The 20,704-nt window shown below is 41.2% G+C and overlaps 1 protein-coding gene across 3 annotated transcripts in view; it reads left to right on the forward strand.

Annotated features, from left to right (window-relative positions):
* Nucleotides 1-20,704, forward strand: part of DDAH1 (dimethylarginine dimethylaminohydrolase 1) — a 144,161-nt gene that overhangs the window by 71,697 nt on the left and 51,760 nt on the right. The window contains exon 1 of one of the 3 annotated variants that reach the window (XM_084874444.1): nt 16,574-16,642. The exons of the other annotated variants lie outside the window; for them this stretch is intronic. The gene's annotated coding sequence lies outside the window, so the exon portion shown is untranslated. Of the gene's footprint in view, nt 1-16,573; nt 16,643-20,704 lie in introns of those variants that run through there. 3 annotated transcript variants of the gene reach the window in all.

Here is a 20,704-nt window from a genome sequence, read left to right on the forward strand (position 1 = left end):
TACTAGTGGCCCTGTGCATGAATTCGTGTGTGAGTAGCTCACTGCCACTTGCCTCAGCTGGCGGCCCCACCCAGTACCTCTTGTAGCTCTCTACTGCTTGTTGGTTGCTGCCCCACCCTCCTGTAGCTCTCTGCCACAGGTAGCTCACTGCCCCGCCCTCCTGCTGTTCGGTCGTTAGGTGATTGCATCCCAGACCAATTTGCATATTACCCTACTATAAGTATAGATTGGCACAGAAGTTGTCAGGAAAGCAAAGTCACAATGTTAAAGTGTTTAGATTTGTACCTTCCTCTTCTACCCATGTAAGCCTATAGGAATTTCCATTTTTGCTGAAAACAATTAGGAAACTGGATGAATTATACAAAATAGTGGTTTCCAGAGAGTGTACAACTGGAAGTATAGAACTGTGATCCCTGACTGGGGGGGGGGGGGGGGGGGGGGGGGAACAAATGAAGTGAGGCTTACAATTGTCCCAGCTTACTGTCTGGAGGCAGTTTCCAGCCACGGAAGAGGAAAAGGAAACAGACTAGAGCCTCATGGTCATGCTGACCTGAAAGGACAAAGATCACAATTTGGAGAGTCTGATGTAGTCACATTTTCAGGATGCAGTGCTGGAGATGATGGAGCATCAGAGAGAGAGCATTCTAGAGAGCTGAGAAATTGTTCCTGCTGTCTTTGGTTGAGAATTGATCAGTGCATGCATAAGAGAAACTGTCTAAATCTAAAGAAAGAGCCACAAGAAACTAGGCCAAATAATTTCCAGGACTCACACTTATATGGGAATAGCTCATATTCCCCACAGCTAGAATGGAGAGATCTCAAAATATACAGAGCATTGCATAGAGCCTCAGAAATGAGGTGAAGTCCATACCAGAATGAATGTTGTTCTGAAGGTACCTTAGCAAAACCTAAAAGTAATCCTCAAAAAGATCAAACAGATCTGAAAGTTAAACTATAGTATGTCAAAACAAGTCAACACCCTTTAAAGAAACACAGTACAATCTAGCACCAAATAATGTAAAAGTTTACAGTGTCAAGAATCTAATAAAAAATTAATAAGCATGTAAAGAACCAGGCAAATAGGACCCCATATTCAAGGGAAAAATCAACTCAATAAAAAGAGACCTATAAATGATAGAGATGGTAGAAGTAGTAAGCAAAAACCTAAAAACAATTATTATAAAATTTCATAAATATACTTAAGTATATAAATAAAAATTCAGCAAGACATCAAAGTTATATTTTAATAGACTCAAATGAAATTTCTAGAAGTTAAGGGGAAAAAAAAAGATCTTAAATGGAAAACACACTAAATGGATTAATAAAGATTAGACACTGTAGAAGAAAAGACCAGTGAACTTGAAAACATTGCAATCAAAACTTTCCAAAATGAAACACAGAAAGCTAAAAAATACTGAAGAAAAAATATTTGAATAAATAAAGCTTAAAGTTTTTCAAAGATGATGAGTACTATAAGCCCACAGACAAAATGCTTAATCAATCCCAAGCAGAAGGAACATAAAGAAATCCTACCCACATATTATAATCGAACTAGTGGCCCAGTGCACAAAATTCATACACAGGGATGGCGGGGAGGGTGTCCCTCAGCCCGGCCTGCACCCTCTCCAAGCTGGGACCCCTTGAAGGATAGCCTACTGCCAGTTTACAGGGCCTGGGCCTAAACCAGCAGTCAGACATCCCTCTCATAATCTGGGACTGCTGGCTCCTAACTGCTCACCTGACTGTCTGCCTGATTACACCTAACCACTCTGCCTGCTGGCCTGATCACCACCAACTTCCCTCCCCACTGGCCTGCTTGCCCCCTACTGCCCCCCTGCTGGCCTGCTCACCCCAAACTGCCCCCCCTCGCTGTCCTGCTCACCCCCAACTGACCCCCCCTGCTGGTCTGCTTACCCCCAACAGCCCTGCCCCCAACCAGCCTGTTCACCCACAAGGTCCGTCCCATGCTGACCTGATCACCCACAATTGCCCTCCCCTCTTGGCCACTATCTGCCTCCACCTCGGCCCCACTACCATGGCTTTGTCCAGAAGAACTTCTGGAAGATCTCCTGGAAGGTCTCCAAGTCTAATTAGCATATTACCTTTATATTAGTATAGGTAGAGGCCTGGTGCATGGGTAGGATCAGCTGGTTTGCCCTGAAGGGTGTCCCAGATCAGGGTGGGGGATCCCGCTGGGGTGCCTGGCCAGCCTGGGTGAGGGGCTGATGGCCATTTTCAGGCTGGCCACACCCCCTGGAAACCCAAGCTCCCAGCCCCCCCTTTTTTTCGTTTTCTTTTTTTTTTCAGGGCCTCCTTGAGCAGAGGCCAGGGCCAGCTGAAAGCAGGTATCTGGGATTTATTTATCTTCTATAATTGAAACTTTGTAGCCTTGAGCAGAGGCCAGGGTCATCCAGGACTGGCAGGAAGCTTGACTTCCTCCATCACCTGAGGCAACCCAAGCCTCCTGCTCACTCCAGCTCCGTGACTGCCGCCATCTTAGTTGGGTTAATTAGCATACTTGCTCCTGATTGGCTGGTGGGTGTGGCAAAGTGATGGTTAATTTGCATGTTTCTCTTTTATTAGCCCTTTGCACTCCAAACCATTCTGGACATTGGCTACCAGCTACTTGATGCTACTTTGCGAAATGTGCGTTGAATTAACTCAATTCCCCGTAATCACTAATAAACTGCAATGTCCCCTGTGAGGGGACATTCGAATGATATGCTAGAATTCCGATGTCCCCTGAGAGGGGACATCCGAGTGATATGCTAGAATTCCGATGTCCCCTGAGAGGGGACAGCAGAGTGCAAAGGGTTAGTATAGTTTGTTAAAAACCAATGATTAAGACAAAATCTTAAAAATAGAGAAAAAAAATGCATCACATGTAAAGGAACAAAGATAAGAATGACAGAATTCTCATTATAAACAATGCAGGCCACAAGATAATGTATTAACAATCTTTAAAATATTAAAAAACAAAAATGTCAACCTAGAATTCTATATTTTCTATATCCAAAGAAAATATCTCTCAGGTCCACAATTCCTTCTCTGAAACCCCTGAAGACAGAATATGGATGAGATAAATAAGCTTATAAATACTTTCACATCAGTGGAGATCAGATTTTTAATTTAACTTAGTTTAAATTTTAAATGATTAAGAAATTACTGGATTTGACTTCATTTACTTGGATTGTTTTGTCTCTAGTATAGTTTTAAGAAAATAAAGTTATATTTTTATATAATAGAATTGTGAGCTTTAAAATTATCTACTACATATAAGTAGTACTTAATGTCATGGGTCACCTTTGAAATAGGGAAAATTTTACCAACTTCACACAATTGTATGAGATTTAAGAAGTAATTTGTGGAAGAATACACTTTATACATTTATAGTAAAGTTTCAAATGTTATGTAAGTTTCAGCTTTTAAACCAATTAGATTTTTGTTGTTTTAGAAAATTACTAAACTAAATTTTGTTACAAATTTTTTTATTTAAAATTATTTTTTTCAAAGTTTATTATTACACTGGCTACAGTGTGTATAATGAATTGGAGAAGAGGCCTTGGAAGAAAACCAGTTTCCAATAGGCTTTTTAATTGTTCACACAGTGTGGAATGAGGCCATATTTAGGAAATTACAGTGCACGTGGGTTTAAGAGCCCTTCCAGTGGTGGAAATGTGGAGAAGGGGGAGGAATTCAGGAGGTGTCAACAATGACTCTAGGTTCCAAGCTTGGTGACTAAGAGAACAGTGATGACATTAACTGAGTGGGGAATGAAGGATGTCAGCAGGTTTATGGGAAAGATGAGTTCAGAAAGATGAGCACATTGAATACGGGGTACAAAGAAGAAAAAGAAGAAAGTCAACAGAAGTTTAATAGTTCCGAGTGAGGGTGTCATGTACCTCTGAAGGCAGATGCTTGCAAAAGTGACTTAAGCTCTCAGTGTCTCAGTTTCCTTTTCTTAGAATGGTGGTAAAAATAGCATACCGTATTTTCCGGTGTATAAGACAACCCCCTAATTTTACAATTAAAACATAGGTTTAGGCCTATATTCGCTGTATAAGACTACCCCCCACTTCCGAGGCAACACCAGTTCTTTTTTTAATAGACAGCCTCTCTGACTCTGGCCAATGTGAGCAGGCTTTTACTAGAACACAGTGTCGTCTTATACGCCGGAAAATATGGTATACTTCATGGATTTTTAAAGAAGTTTGAATATAAAGTCATCCAGGTGGAGCAAGTGCATAGAAGGGCCCCATCTTTGCATGCAGTGATTTGACTGTTGTTATTGATGGGAGAGCAGGTCTAAGGAAGACCATAATGGGAAGAGCACTGAACTATAATAGCTGGTGACTTTGAACCAGTTAGTCAGCTGGACCTCAGTTTGTTCATCTGTGAAAACAAAAGATTGGATAATTCTCTATGAGGCCCTTTTTTCACTCTTAGTGGTATGATTGTGTTGAGGCTAAAAGAAAACCTTGATACTGATAAGCCATATGGAAATGATTCCATCACAGATAATGGAACAGTCAATAACATTCAACACATTTTAGTACCTTTGTGTCTAGCGTAAGACACGTTTTTTTTTTTTGCATTTAAAGCACAGTAAAAACAAAACAAAAAAAACAAAACAAAAAAACTTAGACATGGTAAAGCTAAAAAAAAGATTTTTGAAATTCATCTCTGGAGTTTTTTAAAATTTCATAATTTCAACTGTGCCTCATTCTAATGGCTCTTTCTGCTTACCTGCCACTATAAATTTTCTTCATGGTTCAAATTAATGCAGGGTTCTGTTATGCTTGGCTTATTGATGTCACAGAACATCTGTCTGGATGTTTACTTCATTTGCAAGAATAGGGTATTTAATTTGCCAGAATTTTCACTTGTTAAAAAGAATCCCAGGTTCTAAAGACAGGGTACTAATTTACTATTTTTATAAACTTTTGAGAGTAGAGTGCAACCCTCTTCCAATTAAATTTCTAGAAATTTTTATTGATAGGACCATGCTAAGCACATTGCACTTGGTATGTTTGGGAAAAAGCTTACGAGGAAACAGCCTTTAAGGAGAAGAGAAGATACAAAAGGACTCTTTCTTAATAGCACACCTGCTCCATCACTCTGCCTTTAATAAGACAGATTTCATTCATTTTCATTAACTTCTTGTATCTGTTATTAGAGGCCTGGTGCAACTAATTCTCATGCATGGGTGGGGTCCCGCTGGCCTGCCACGATCGAAGCTGATGAGCAAACTGGGGGGAGGGGCTTTGGATAGTTGGTGGATCAGCCCCACCCCCAATCAGGATGGAGGGTCTGATCAGGGGCAGGGCCAGCCAGGGGGTAGGGTTGGCTGGCTGACCCTGCCCCATGGTTATACTTCTGGTTGAACTCCCAGTCAAACTCCCTGTCAAGGGAACAATTTGCATATTAGCCTTTTATTATATAGGACTAGAGGTGTGTGTGTGGGGGGGGGGGGTGTCCCTCAGCCCAGCTTTCACCCTCTCCAATCTGGCACCCCTTGAGGAATGTCCCTTTAAACAGGCAGTCAGACATCCCTCTCACAATCGAGGACTGCTGGCTCTCAACAACTCGCCTGCTGGCCTGCCTGATTGCCCCTAACCGCTTCTGCCTGCCAGCCTGATCACCCTCTACCACTCCCCTGCCAGCCTGATTGATGCCTAACTACTCCCCTGCTGGCCCAGTTGCCCCTAACTGCCCTCTCCTGCCAGCCTGGTCACCCCTAACTGCCCTCCTTTGCAGGCCTGGTTGCTCTGAACTGCCCTTCCCTGCTAGCCCAGTAACCCTTAACTGCCCTCCCTTGCTAGCCTTGTGGCCCCTAATTGCCCTCCCCTGCAGGCCTGTTCACCCTGAACTATCCTCCCCTGCAAGCCTGGTCCCCCCTCCCCCCAACTGCCCTTCCCTAGAGGCCTGGTCACCTCCAACTGCCCTCCCTGCTGGCCTGATTCCTCGCCCCCCCCAACTGCCCTCTCCTGAAGGCCTGGCTCCCCCAGCTGCCCTCCCCTGCAGGCCTGGTTTTCCCCAACTGCCCTCCTTTCAGGCCTGGTCACCGCTAACTCCCCTCCTCTGCAGACCTGATTGCCCACAACTGCCCTCCCTTGCAGGCCTGGTCCCCCCCCAACTTCCCACCCCTGCTGCCCCAGTCACCCTAACTACCCTTCCCTGTAGCCTGATTGCCCATAACTGCCCTCCCCTGTATACCATCTTGTAGCGACTATTTTGTGTCCTCATGAGGGTAGCCATCTTTGACCAGATGGGGGCAGCCATCTTGTGTGTTGGAGTGACAATCAGTTTTCATATTACTCTTTTATTAGATAGAATGGTTATCAACATTTGAATATTAAACAGAATTATTTTTCACTTATGTCCTTTATAAATTGTAATATGCAGAATGTGGTTGAAATAAGCAGATGAAATCTAGTAAGTCATCTATAAAAATCTAATCACTTTTATAACTGCATATTTATGCTGGCAATGTCTTTCATATGACACATCTTGTATTCACTTTAGGTACATTTTTATAATGTTTAGCTATCAGAAATTAGAAGCCAAATAGAAAAACTTGGTCACAGTTTATACTATATGTTTTCCAATTTTCCATGTAGGCAGGCTTCAAATATTTGTGAGGAAGAAAACAGGTTACCAGTGTATTTGAGAAGCCATCATCAATGCTCAGATTACTCAAAAGCCTTACTGAATGTGTGTATAATGTGTGCGTAAATGAGAGAGAGTGAGAGAGAGAGATGTTTTATTTCATGAAAGAAAATCTGGCAGACATGACTTGCTTTGATTTTTAAAAATGTTTATCAATTGAAAACCACTTGAACCATTAACTCTGCATTGTGTGGAAAACTCTAAAAACATCACCGAGGAGGGTCTCCTCACTCTTGTCTTCCAGTGCCAAGCCACTTCCATTCTGAGGTCTGTGGTTTTGTGCAGTGGCAGAGGCTTCCTTATTTGATGCCATGAAAGGTGAAATCCCAGCCAATATGAAAACTGGATATGAAATCTAGTCATTTGTACTTCAGTCTAAGAAGACCATTTAAATTTGTATGTATACTAGGGGCCCAGTGCACAAATTCATGCACCTTCAAAGGAACTGTGGGCCATGAGGCTGTGGTAGGCACAGGGGCGGGTCTCAGCCCATCCTCCATGCTCCCACCCGCCCCTCCTGCTACAGCCTCTGATCCCCTGTCTGCCTGCAGCCCCACTCCCACTGCCACCACTCCCATGTGCTGATGGCATTGGCCCCACTTGCACCCACTAAAGGCACAAAGTAATTGGGGCCGGCGCCAGCAGCAGGTGTGAGCAGGGCTGGTGCCATTAGCAGCTGCTGCCCCAATTGCCTCTCAGGATCAGGGGGAGGTAGAGAAACCCTCTAGAGTAGGGGTGTCGAACTCAATCAGAGAAGGGGCCAAAATCTAAAATCCAGCCTAAATCGCGGGCCGAATGGTTTACTGAACAGTCATAAACTGACAATGTCATAAACTGACAGCGGAGTGCAGTGATGACAACGCGGTGCCGGCCACATTGCAAGGCCTGGCGGGCTGGATTTGGCCCGCGGGCCTTGTGTTTGACATATGTGCTCTAGAGTGATCAGGGCCAGCAGCCACTGCTCACACCTGCTGATGGCCCTGAGTGATCAGGACTGGTGTCAGGCCCTGGCAGTGGGATCAAATGGGGCTGGTGCTGGCAGTTGGTGCGAGAGGGGGCTGCCAACCCCAATCTCCCTTCAGGGGCAGGGGAGGTGGAGAAGCCCGAAGGGGTGATTGAGGACGGCAGCCATCACTCGCACCTGCTGATGGCACTGAGCAATCGGGACCAGTGATAGGCAACAGCAGTGGGTTTGAGCAGTGGCTCTGGTCCCAGCAGCGGCTGCAAGCACTGGGCAGGACAGTGGCGTGGGAGCAAAGAGTCTTTAGTAACCACCAGAGGCTCACCCCAATGACAGTGACCAGCGCCCTGCCTTGGTCCGGCAACCCTGCTCACCTGCTCCACCATCCCATCACGGCCGATGCCTGCCATGTTCCATGAACGCCCCCTGGTGGTCAGTGCATGTCATAGGAACCAGTTGTTCGGTTGTTCCAGTAGTTCTGCCATTTGGTCTATTTGCATATTAGCCTTTTATTATATAAGACTAGACTCCTGTTGCATGAAATTCGTGCCTCAGGGACAGGGGGGTGTCTCTCAGCTCAGCCTGTACCCTCTCCAATCCAGGGATATCTGACTGCCCCTTTAGGCCCAACCCCAGTAGGATCGGGCCTAAACAGGCAGTCAGACATCCTTCTCACAATCCAGGACTGCTGGGCTCCCAATCGCTCGCCTGCCTACCTTCCTGATTGCCCCTAACCGCTTCTGCCTGCCAGCCTGATCACCCTCTAACCACTCCCCTGCCAGCCTGATTGATGCCTAACTGCTCCCCTGCCAGCCTGTTTGCCCCTAACTGCCCACTCCTGCAGGCCTGATCCTCCCCCCCTCTGCAACTGCCCTCCCCTGTAGGCTTGATCACTCCCAACTGCCCTTCCTTGCAGGCCTGGTCCCTCCAACTGCCTTCCCCTGCTGACCTGATCATCCACAACTGCCCTCCCCTACTAACCATCTTGTGGTGGCCATCTTGTGTCCACATGGGGGCAGGATCTTTGACCACATGGGGGCAACCAACTTGTGTGTTGGAGTGACAGTCAATTTGCATATTGCTCTTTTATTAGATAGGATAATTAATAATATATTGATTCACTCTCCAACTTTTTAAGTGGAAACAAGTATTTATTAGTAATCTTAACCTTGTATTTTGTCTCAAAAACATTTCTGCTGAGCCAGGAATCTTGTTATACTTTAAGTAAGCGGATTTAGTTCTGCTCCCATGCCTGGGGAGAGTTACTTACACCTGGTGAGACCTCGTCTCCTGCTCTGTACGACTACTGAGGTCTCTTCTGATTTTAATGTTCCATGATTCCGTGAGTTATATACCCTGTGTTAGTTTCTTTTCATTTAGTTCTTCGGTCCAGAAACTTACCACACATATATCTTCATCTACCTTTGACACCTATTAGGTGATCAATAAATATTTGTTAAAGTAATGGTGTGTTTTGGTGTTTCTGATGGGTTGTGAAATTACTGTAATTTCCCAGCATTTTATATTGGGCTATTACTCATTTTTATTTTTGTTGAATCATATTATTGTTGCTTTAACATTTACTTTCTCTCTGCTATGGCTTTGTGCATGATTTAGAGTCGGTTTTTATGTGTTCTCACTAAGGTGTTTCAGAGAGGAAAAATTCTTTCACTATACCTAATCTTGGTCACTCTGAAAAGATAGACAAAAATATTTTTACAATCATAAAATAATCCAGAAAATTAATTTTACTTTTATTCAGCTTGACTTTGCTGGTGGAAAAAAGAAACGTTCTGAGTGCATTGGCAGGTTATTCCAGATCAGTTGTTCTATGGAAAGAAATGTCACCCTAACTCTCCCCGTTGGAAAACTGTCCGGATAGAGACAAATATTTGGTACTCTGAGCTTGTGGAGGCCTATCTTTTCTTCTAAGGCTCTTTGATGGTTGTACCAAATAGAAAAAAATTATAGGAAAATAATTGTTTTCTGTTTGATGAAAGAATTTCAAAATTAAAACATTTGTTTTCTTAACATTATTGCATAACTTCCATCATCCATTTTCAATTAATCTTTTAATGTCAGATATACTAACTAAATTATATAGTTATCAGGTAACATGTATGTAGCATATTATCTCTCTTTAAAAAAAGTGCCTAATCCTATAGGACATATACTCATTTTTATATTTTTTCAGTATTTAACACTCTAATACAGTAGTGTCTTAATACATAATTTACAATGAAGAGACAGGTATGCTAGTACAAAGCAGGCTTTAAAGCATTTAATTCGTTGTATATTATTATTTGTTCTGAGAGACTAACTCAAGATTTATAACATTCAATTTTGAATCCTAGAATAAATGAAGGGCAAGGAAGCCAAGACTTCCCTGGTGTTGAGGAAAAAACCTTGCTTCCTGCCTTCCTATGAATGGCAGGATTGTTCCCCACCATTAGTATAGGGGAACCAGGACTTTGCAATTCCATACTTAGGCTTGTTTTTATTTTTAAGGAATGTCGGAAAATTGTGGAAATTAATGTTTTTACTTTTTTCCCCTGAACATCTCATGGATTCTGACCTTTTCCTTGAAACTGGTTTAGTATGTGTTTCCTTTAAAATTGGTCATTGACCCAAAAATAAGTTTTATTTTCTTTTTCCATGATCTTCTCTACAGAATCCTGTTAATAGTGTACAAAATTGAATTACAAACTTTCTGAATAAGTGCTTTGAATTCTGGGCAACCTTGGAATAAAAGGCACAGCAAGAGTACACTGCACAGAATGCACTCGGGCAAGTTGGTATAAGGGACAGGAATGCAACTGTGTTGGCTGATGTGATCAACATCTTCTAGTAGGTTATTAGCAATTTAATGGAATATGGTTATTCAGGCACAATAATAGCTTCAATTGCAATGTCTGTGCTGCTCTTTTTCCCATACACTTTGGAATGAGTCGAATGTGACAGTTGGGCTTTCAACAAGCTTCGTGCATTTTAAATCCTTTTTAGTCATAAAATGGGGTACATGGCATGCAGTCAGTGTGGACAAGCAGTTGGCAGCTTCGCTGGGTGAAATGGGATATCAGGTGTTTTCAAAATAACGAGGACCTGGATTCACCAGGTGCATTCTGGGTCTGCTCTGCAGGTCCACAGAACAGAGGGCTTCTCTCTGTCCACCATTGAATAATTGTTTTGCAGTTGCAAGGATATTTTCTCGGCATTTGGTTCAAGACTTAAACTTCATCACAGAAGAAATCTTTATTGATGTCTCAGAAAAAAAAATTATTTTTGATAGCTAACGGTCTATTTTTCCCCTCTTATCTGATTCATGTATATTCAGAGAAGAAAGGCTCTATGGATTATAACATAGATTTGTACCCTCAAATTTTAACACATATCCCAGTTGATCCTAAAATATTTCTTCAAATGTTTAAATGTTTTAGAAAGTTGTTCCCAAATTCTCCTACCACGATAAAAAGCTGAGTGTTCCTTTAGGGTTAACAAGCCTTGAAGAGTTCTGAAATTCAATACCAGGAGCTTTGTTTACTGTGTTTGGATGTACCTAAAAACAAAATACTATTTTGGAAGATAACTTTTGGGAAATTTACTTTAAAGCAATCTCAATTTAAAGTGGAGATTCATTTTTATGTTGCCTTATAATAATGCCCCATGTTTTATTAAGTGGAATGTGTGGAGTTTATAATTTTATATTAGTATAAGCAAAAAAATGTTTTCATAAACATTTTTGTGACAGATATGTACTTTCTAATTTTTCTACATTCAATCTGTGGTATAGGAGGTCAGGAGACAGCAGCTTTAAAGAGAATTGGTATATATTGTATTTCTTGCAGTTGGAAACACTGTGGGCAGGAGTCTAGGAGACCTTGAAGGTAAGAAACTGAGTGGCTATTTAGATAGGAAACCAAAGAGCCCTCCTGCGTTGGGCATCGCTGCACTGCCAGGTCTGTAAGTGTTTGCATGGACTGGGAATAGGCCACGCAGGAGCCAAAGCTCAGCTGGGTCTGTTCCAAGGGCAGTACATGGAGGTCGCCTGGGGAAGCAAGGGGACCCCAAGAGTGAGAACCTGGATGGAGTCACACAGGTGAGCCAGGGACGGATAGCGCAAGCAAAAAAGACTTCTGCATACAGCAACAAGTGACCCACCCTTCCTTACCCAGGGTCACATTACTACGTGGACATCTATAATAATAAAAGCATAATATGCTAATTAGACCGGGTGTCCTTCCAGACAAAGCCGGGGCTGCGAGGGAAGCCCGGGTTCCAGGTGCCAGAGGGAAGCCAGTGTCGGCAGCTGGGCGAAGGAAGGCCTATTCTTGCATGAATTCCATGTATCGGGCTTTTAGTTTAGAATAATAAAAAGCTTGCAGTGAGAAGCCATGCCCTCTGTACATGGATCTGCCTTGGGAGCCAGAATGGGCAGTAGTTGTATCTAGGTAGTAGATGAAATTTTGTATGTTCAGCTTTTTCTCAACTTCTTCCTCCAGTAACAATAACCATTATCTACCAACACACCACAGCTCTGTTTGTTTTTGCATGATTTCCTTTTAGTTTTTATAAACAGCCATACTTTTAAAAGTTGTTGTAATTTAGTTTTTCATATAGTTTTACTGCTAAATTTATTCACATTCTTCTTGTTCTTGGAGATATCTCTTAGTTTCTCCCTGGTATGTATAGCAATACTCTTCAGTTCATTGCACACATGCTAAATGGCAATCCTCACAAGGGAGGCAGTATGTTAAATTGTGCTCTGAAGATCTGAAAGAGTTAATCTACTTTTCAAAGTTCCCGAGTTACCATCTGGGAGAAACTGAAGTAACAAGAAAATCCGGCTAACTATCTAATGTCAATAAGAAATACTTTGGGAGTGTATTTGCATAATACTAAAATGCTTTTAGTTTTGACAGCATAAACATTACTGTGTTCGGAAGGGATTTATTTTAAGGTTTGAGTGTCAATTTTGTGATATTAAGTTTAGTTCAGATTCATCCAAAAACTTTCAAGCTATACTCACTATTAAACAAAGTAGGGTTTTTGTTTTTGCTTGTTTTGGGTGTTTGTTTTTTTTGTTTTGTTTTGTTTTTTTGCCAACAGATTGTGTGCATTGTTGGACTGTAAGCTTTGTACATTTTATAATAAGCACATTCCTGTTGTGAAATGGGATGCATCTGATCCACAGTAAATCTGGTTGAAAGACAATGGATCCTAGCCAGCTCTGCTCCAGTTCAAGGGAAAAGACAATCAATAGGGGCAATGACATTTATGTGAATCTGCTTTCATCGTGCTCTGCCTCATCAGAAGAGAATCTGGATGCCAGTAAGGAGGTTTTACTTGGAGGATTACTCAGAACCAGATATGAAGTCCCCTCTGTGTTATATCCCCAGTAGCTATTGCTCAAATGAATGCTTTGTTTTAAAATTAGTTAACACTTTGTGATCCTTGGAGGCAGAAATAAACTTTTCTTTTTTTTAAAAAAAAAGGAGGGAAAACCATAAGGGCAAGAAGGTTACCGTGTTTTTCTAAAGTAAGCTGGGAAAGGCCAAACTCTTTAGTTAGATGCTAATTCGTTTTCCTTGGTGAAACACTGACTGGAATGTTTCTATTAGGAAAATGTGATCCGACTGTTCCAGTCTCAGTACAGTTGCGCATGCTCAGAGGCGGCAGCAGACAAGAGACATTACGGACTGCTTTTGTTCCCGCCGCATTAGAATATGGACAACTGTCAAAACCAAGGGCGATTTTCTTGAAACTAACCACTTTGTCCAACTATGGTAAAAAAAAAAAAATAAGCCTTGACTTAATATCCATAGACATACCAGTATTCAGCTGGTGGTTTTTTCATTAACTTTTTAAAAATAAGCTCCAAGAGAAGCAAATGTTTGAACATATGACAAAGGGTGGATATTTACAAAACCATGTGCCATGCTTGTAGCCTTGGCATCAGAAGGCAATTTCTCAGAATGAATTACTACGTATGCTAACCCTGACTGGAGCCCGTCACAACCATCAAGGCTTTAACCGCCACACACACACACACACACACACACACACACACACACACACACATGCACCCAGGACTAGGAAGGAAAAAACAAAAGCCAGCATTCCCAAGAAACAATCTAAAAAACATCCTGAATATTGTGCTGAAACACTAGACAGTGCAGCACAACCCAAAAAGCACCAACTTGCACCAGTTGGGAAGAAAGCAGGTTTCAATTGGTTAAAAAAAAAAAAATTAGTAAGTATATATTTTTTCAAGAAATAGAGCCTTACTCATGTTTAGCACGTACAGCAGTCTTTGAGGATATACTAATGAAGGGTGTCTGAGCCAAGAGCTTTAGGGGACCGACTTGAATAAGGAAATGAGAATGTGTGTTAATGAGCACAGCAAGTATTCATTCAGTCCTATGGTGCTGTGGCGCGAATGTATTTTTTGACTGATATAAAACGGGTTTGGTGGTGGTTCTTTCTATATAGCCTTGCTTACTATATGTAATTGTTTAATAAACTTCATCTTGTCTTCTGGACAAGTGATCATAATTTCAAAACTCGATGGTTTCTGAAAGAAGAAAATCTTATACTACTGTTGCTTTATAGCTTCCACAAAACTGAATTTAAAAAGGCAATTGGCAAGGAATCTCACTTGAACCCATCACATACCTATTAAGTCTGGAAAGTTTATTGCAGTTCATTTATGTGTTTCCAGGCCTTTATCTATGCAATTATAATGAATGTGGATTGAGCAGTTCTTTCTTGCCAAAGGGAGATGTTTCCATCCATTGCTACAGACAGCCACCATACCTTGTAAGAGCAGTGAACCAAAAAATGTGTCCTGGAGTCTCTTTCTTGGAATACTGTTAAGAGGAATTGTCGAGGCCAGATTTTCCACATCACTTCCTGCAGTTTGAAATAGTTATAATGTCCCCAAGTTTTTTATATACTATTTTCTTGTTATTCACTCTCAAGTCTTTTTTTTTTATTTTTATTTAATCCTCACCCAAGGAATTTCTTTTTCTTTAATATTTATTGTTGAAAGTATTACATAGTTCCTTCTTTTCCCCCATTAACCTCTTCCCATCCTCCCCCCAGGCCCTCACCACCCCATTGTCTGTGTCCATGGGCTATGCATATAAGCCTACAAGTTCATTGGTTGATTTCTTCCTGGATCTTGTAAAATTGGTTTTTAGAGAGAGAGGAAGAGAGAGGGAAAAAGAGAAACATCAATGTGAAAGAGAAACATGGATCAGTTGCCTCCTGTATTCTCCTGACCAGGGATCAAACCCGTAACCTTTTTGTGTATGGAGCAACACTCCAACCAACTGAGCCACTCAGCCAGGACTGATTCCCAAATCTTATTTCCAGTTCTGACCACTCTCCAGAAGTCTAGATTAGCATATTCAAATGTGTTAACATCCCTGTTTGAACATTTACAAGTCATTTTAAACTCAAAATGGCCAAAACACAACTCTTGAAATTTCTTCCCAGACTTGCTTCTTTTCCCTGCCTTATCTATATCAGAGATTGGTCCACCATCCACCCAATTGCTCACAACAAGCATTTGAGTCCTTCTTGATCCCTTTCTTTCCTTCTTTCCCACATCCACGCCATCACCAAGTGCTGTCAACTCTCCTTCAAAACACATCCCAGATTGATCCACTATTCTTTGTCTCTGTTATCGCCACTCTTGTCCAAGCCACCATTATCTTTCATTTGGACTACTACACTGCCTCTTAACTAATTTCCCTGCTTCCATTCTTGCCTTCTAGTCCATTTTCACAATGCAGTTCTCCAGAATTGTCTTTGTAAGTTAGACCGTGCCACTCCCCTCCTTCAAACTTACAGAGACTTTGACATTTAAAATTCCCACTCTTTATGCTGGTTTACAAAATTCTGTATGATTTGTCCTCTTTCTGAATCCATATCCCCACATACACAGGGATCTTCTCTCTTCACTGGTGTATTCCCATGGCCTAGAACAGTGCCAAATGTACTAAATATGCTGGATAGATGTTTTTCAGTTGACTAGATAAATGAAGTTATTGGAGAAGGTAAAGAGAAGAGTGTCAGTTAGTGATTATTGTAATGAATAGACCAGGGGTCGTTTTCTCACTGGGAGGTTTTTAGAAATGAAGATGAGTCTGTTCAGCCTTGAAATGCTGTAGGACTTCTCTAGAAGAGTTCACCCCATCTTGTTACTATGCTTTGACTAAACAAGTTGCATAGTTTGTCATACATAAGTTTGCTATCACCTTTCTAGAAGTTATGTTTAACTTGCAAAGTTGTTCAGCTACTCATTCAATATACTCAGATCTACTGGGCCAGCATTTTAGTTAGTAGAATACCTTTAGGGGACATGGGAACACACAGAAAGTATATCTAACCCATGCAAGGCCCACAGTTGGGTGGGGACAGGGTATGTTGGAAGGCTTCTAGGGCAACCTAATGCTCACACTGTGTTAACTGTGTACTGAACATACAAAATACTTCTCATACTTTAAGGCTGTTTGCCTTTTTTTTTAAATGCAGCATGCAACTTCTCTGATTTCACAGAAAATTATGGGCACCTCCAGCTATCTGGTGCTTATTTTAGATGACGTGCCAGCAAATTCTTATGGTTTTTTTCAACTTTTGGGAAAATTAGTTTAAAATTTGTCAGTTCCCTAGTTCTCAACATACTGAATTTTGCAGGCCTTTTGGCAGCTGACACTTATTTTCACATGGCATTTGGTGATATATTTCTATTTGTTTCCTGTAGACGGAATGTCAGTTGCTTTTAGTCACTCAATATATGTGTTGTATCATTATCATCAACGAGGAAATGGACCATTTGCATTAGAGCATTAGATGTCAAGAGTTGCAAGACCAACCCAGCTCCTGCCTAGTTTTCTATTTAAAAAGTTAAATGTTGTGTCCAACTTTCTTCCAGGAGACTGTCTACCTGCCACATCTTTGTGGAGGGGCCTTGGAACATCTAGAACTTTGTTGTTGTGTCCACTCCAGGTAATGAGAGGGATCTCGCCCAGATTTCTTCAGAGCTGGTTTTCCTTTGCCTTTGTACTCTGGCCCACTGGCTTTCCTCCTGCATTTCTGTCTAAGCTTCCCGGTCACGTGTCCTCCAGATCTGAGCACTGGTTCAGAGAGAGGAGTGTTGCAACACTAACGTCCAACTCTAACATGTGGAGCTATATGCTTTGTGTTTTCTCTACAGAATGAAGGGATATAACACTTCTCGGGGCACTTTTGTTTTACAAATTATCAGTTATAATCTGCATTTTTCTGTAAGCAGGCTTTTGTGTTAGTCTTATAGATGGCATTCTTATCAGCCAAAATAGCAAGTATTAGTAAAAATTACACCTTACTTCTTGTATAATTTGTGGAATGTCAAGTCATTCCACAAATTATAAAAAGAAAGAAAAGGCCTGTAGTTGTTTCTACATCAGAATTTAATGAATTTTAATAATATGGTCTATCGTTATGGACTCTAGATACTGCTTGTCAGTTTTGTTATATAAGTAAATGAGTGGCTTTAGCTGGAGTTAACAGAAAACTCAATTTAAAATAGTTAAGGAAATAAAAATGCCATATACAAGGTGGAGCAAAAATAGGTTTAAAATTGTTCTTTTGGGAAATACAATAATAAATAATAATGCAGGAATAAACTGTTTCCTGTATTCACAACTGTAAGCCTACTTTTGCTCCACCCTGTATTCAGAGCTCCAGGGCTCCAGGGTTGGTTGATTCATCAGCTCAACAATGTCATCAGGCCCAGATTCTTTCTTCTCTCTGCCCTGCCATCCTTGATAATGGCTGTGTTCTCAGACCAAGCCCCAGTGCCAGATACCACATTTAGACAGAATAATGTCCAAAGGAACTTCTATGCCTTCGGGAACCTCTCAACACACTTCCCCTCAGTGGCTAACATTATGTCATTTGCACCAGCCCCTAGCAAGGGGGAAAGAGATGCCTTGACCAATTTAGCCTAGGAGGTGCCTGAAAGGACAATTCATGCAAAAACACTTAGCACGATGGTTGGCACTTAGAACTTAATACATTTTACTTACTATTAATGATGATAAGTTAGGTCTGTAGCGTTAACATTGTAAACGAGGATCAGAGTTGTGAGTTTTCAAGAGGTGGATTCTCAGATCTTGGCAATTTTGATTCTGTGTAGAGGAGATGGAGAGATGACAAAGATCGTTTGATTATAGTGGGCACCTGGGAAACTCATCTACAGTGTTGGGTTGTAGAATCAACGCTCAAATCTTTAGGGAGAGCCCAGAGAAGCACCCTACTCATAGGAAGAGACTGGGATAAATTATTAGAGCAGGACTCCTGGGAAAATAACTATAGTAGCGCCCAGGTAAATGGTTAGAGAGGAACAAAGCATAAAGAATGACTTAGTGCTGAATCCTAGAGCATCAGCCTGGAGCCAGTTAGATCCTTCTTTCACAACTGACCCTGGGAATCAGGTAAGGATGAGCCCAAAGGTTATGAACCATACTATACTATACCAGTACATGAAAGTATGCAGGCGTTAGCAACAAAGCAGGGCCTGACACCTGTCTTCTCATAGGATAAGCATTATGGGTGCTCTGTATAATATAATTATTCTCACTGTTGGCAGGTAATTAGAAGCATCTTGAGTTACTAAAAATAAATAAGTACACAAAAGAAAATCCCATAAGTATCATAAGCTAGTGTTACATACCTTATTTTCTAGATGTAGTTTTTCTTTAGCCGAATCCTTTGGTTTACCTCTGAGGATTTTCATCCTTCTCAAATTTTTTAAAAATATGTTTTTCATTTATTTCATAGAGAGTAAGAGAGGGAAAGAAACATGAATGATGAGAGAGAATCATTGATCGGCTGCTTCCTACACCCCCCCTCCTGGGGATCAAGCCCCAAAACTGGGCATGTGCATTGACTGGGAATCAAACTGTGACCTACTGGTTCATAGGTCAACGCTCAACCACTGAGCCACACCAGCTGGGCCCTTCTCAGATTTTTTTTTATATACTTTTGGGTTTGCCCTCTCTTCCCCTCATTCATATACCCAGCTTCATTGCTTCTGGTTGAATCTGGTTCAATGCCAGAATACTTTACTCATGAATAATCGTCTGGGGTGTTTTCAGTAAACTCTATGGGAAGGAGATGGAATTACAGTTAGAGTCATATTTATGAATGCCAAAAATTGTTTTGGGACTACAACTCTCAGAACTCTAGAACTGGAAATGACCTCATTTTTAAGCTCTGCCCCCTCATCTTACAAATATGAAAATCAAGATGCTCAATATCCTGGTTAATTTTTAAAACTTGCCACTAGAAATAGACCAGTAAGTTTAGAAATCCAAGAAATCAATGGGAAAAAATGTGATGGATATTTATTTAATAGTCTGTGGGAAATGTTTCAAGAGATCTCATTCGTGTAACAGTTTTTATTACAAAAGTTCAATAAGAGGAAAATGAGCTAGGTGGTTATAAAACTTTCAAACTTGTTAACCATCCTATAAATACCACCAGTTCCCAGAATGATTACAGGAGTAATGACATTTACTTAACTCTAATAACTTTTGAAGATTTTAATGTATTACATAATTTCCAGTACTATTCACCATTTTTCTAAGAGAGATGCCCTTTACTAAATTTTCTTTTTAAAGAAATATTAATTAAATTGACTGGGGTGACATTGGTCAGCATGAACATAGAGGTTTCAGGTGTGTCTATATTTTGTACCATGTGCCTTCCACCCAAATTCAAATCTTCTCCTGTCACCTTATATTAAGAGCCTCTTCTCCCCGTCACTCCCTCCCTCTGGCAACCACCACACTGCTATGTGTGTTCACGAGTTTCAGTTTTAGATCCCACATATGAGTGAAATCATATAGTTCTTAGCTTTTGCTGACTGACTACATTTTCTAATAGACTAAGGTGAGCCATTTATGATCTGAGTATCACCCAGAAATCTTTTCTGATTCTAAGAAAGAATTCCAGATGACCCACCCGCAGGAATAAATAACTACTATTAACATTTTTATTTCGTAGCTTACATGTTACTTCCTCTAAGTGACCTTCTTGGACCCCGTGAAACATGTACCCCTCTTATTTCCCAAAGCACACTATTGCTTTCCTTCAAAGCCCTTTTCATAACGTATAACTGTGTGTTGACTTGTGTGAATCTTCAATGTCTGTGCCCCTCAGGACACTGGATGGCAGAGGCCATGTCTATTTTTATGGTCACCAACCACTGTCTAGCTCTCAACAGACACTCAGTATTTACTCAATAAACGGAAATAATATGATTGGGATAATTCGAGGCATGTTTTTGCTTTGTATTATTATTTACATACTAGAGGCCCAGTGCATAACATTCATGCACCGGGGGGGGGGGGGGGGGGGCGGGTAAGAGGGTGGGTCCCCTCAGCCAGGCCTGCACCCTTTAGTAGTCTGGGAGCCCTTGGGGGATGTCCAACTGACAGCTTTGACCCACTCCCCACCACTACCACTGCGTTCACCAACCATGAATGTCATGAGCTGTGCATGAATGTCATGCACCGGGCCTCTAGTATGTAAATAATAATACAAAACTGAGCTGTGCTCCTCCTGTGGGAGTGCACTGACCACCAGGGGGCAGCCCCTGCATTGAGCAGCTGCCCCATGGCTGTCAGTGTGCATCAGAGTGGTAGTTCCACTGTTCAGTTGATTTGCATATTACCCTTTTATTATAGGATATACCTTTGTCATTTTAATTTTTATGAGCATGTATTAGATTTGTAGCCAAAAAACAATATTACAACTTGTTTTCATCATTTCAAAATATAATTGCCCAACATTTTAATAAAGCACAGATTAAGGAAGTTAGTGGGTCTGGCACCCCAAACTCATGTAAAATATTGTATTTTTGATAATTTCTTAGAGACATCTTTAAAATTGTTGAGCTGTATTTTGAACAAACAACTTGAAACATTTATTCAACTTTTTTGCTTCTGACAAAAGGCCTTTACAAATACTTTTTTTTTTTTTTAATCTGTTTAAATTTGGACTTTCTGTATTGGTTTTCTGTTG

The sequence above is a fragment of the Pipistrellus hanaki genome (assembly GCF_964339955.1).
Source record: "Pipistrellus hanaki genome assembly, chromosome: 2".
Classification (NCBI taxonomy): Eukaryota; Metazoa; Chordata; class Mammalia; order Chiroptera; family Vespertilionidae; genus Pipistrellus; species Pipistrellus hanaki.